Source organism: Bacillus rossius, chromosome 1, assembly GCF_032445375.1.
Source record: "Bacillus rossius redtenbacheri isolate Brsri chromosome 1, Brsri_v3, whole genome shotgun sequence".
NCBI classification, from domain to species: Eukaryota; Metazoa; Arthropoda; class Insecta; order Phasmatodea; family Bacillidae; genus Bacillus; species Bacillus rossius.
In genome coordinates this window covers 279,992,452-279,993,363 of record NC_086330.1, presented here as the reverse complement: position 1 = coordinate 279,993,363, position 912 = coordinate 279,992,452, and the positions used below count along the sequence as shown (strand labels likewise).

The 912-nt window shown below is 31.4% G+C and overlaps 1 non-coding gene across 1 annotated transcript; it reads right to left on the bottom strand.

The window, feature by feature from the left end:
* Positions 1-354: 354 nt before the first annotated feature.
* Positions 355-428, bottom strand: Trnat-agu (transfer RNA threonine (anticodon AGU)). Its single transcript has one exon. It is a non-coding gene; the product is annotated as a tRNA-Thr (tRNA).
* Between the last annotated feature and the right edge of the window lie 484 nt (positions 429-912).

Sequence of the window (912 nt, the reverse complement as noted above, 5' to 3'; positions counted from 1 at the left end):
ATAACATTTAATTTGTAATAAATGTGTTAATTTACTGAAAATAATAAAAGGATACGCCTATGTGTATTAAACAACCTACATGTTATCTTAAGCTTAGGCTGATGAATATAGACTCACTATTTTAATTTTGTGTTAATCTAATATATTGTCTGAACCTACATGTTATCTTGAGCTTAGGCTGATGAATATAAATTCACTATTTTAATTTTGTGTTAATCTAATATATTGTAGTCATGAAGAAATGCAAAAATATGTAGCTAACATAGAGTTTTTACATTTGATATGTGGGTGTTTTATTGAATTATAATGTAAAATGTACATCAAGCACAAATATAAAAAGCCATTCATATCCCAAGGCACCGGAGGGATTCGAACCCTCGATCTCCTGTTTACTAGACAGGCGCTTTAACCAACTAAGCCACGGCGCCGATGGATGCCTCGTCACTCAAATTTTGTATCTATAGTTTCATACGATGGTAAAAAATGTTTAATATAATAATTATTTAGTTCTTTAATATCTTAATTCCAAAAGTTTTTAAAGCAATTTTTAATAACAAAAATTTTCCTATTATAAACAATATTCTCTGTTGCTTTTAGGGAAAGTTAACGTCATTGTCAACATTGCTTTCAATACTCATAGTGATGGCTGGTAGTGTACGTACAGTACAATCAAAGATAATTGTTTTCTAACCTAACTTAAAATTAAAGTGTTATATGCTTAGGGGGTTCGGGTTAGAGAGGGACCTAAGCCCATCCCAAGTCTACCTATAGGTACTTACCTGCCTATCAAATTTTCATCTCCAACTGTATCTGGCAATAGAATTGGAGGGTTGGAGGGGTAAGATATATATATATATATATATATATATAGAGAGAGAGAGAGAGAGAGAGAGAGAGAAAGGGAAAGAATAT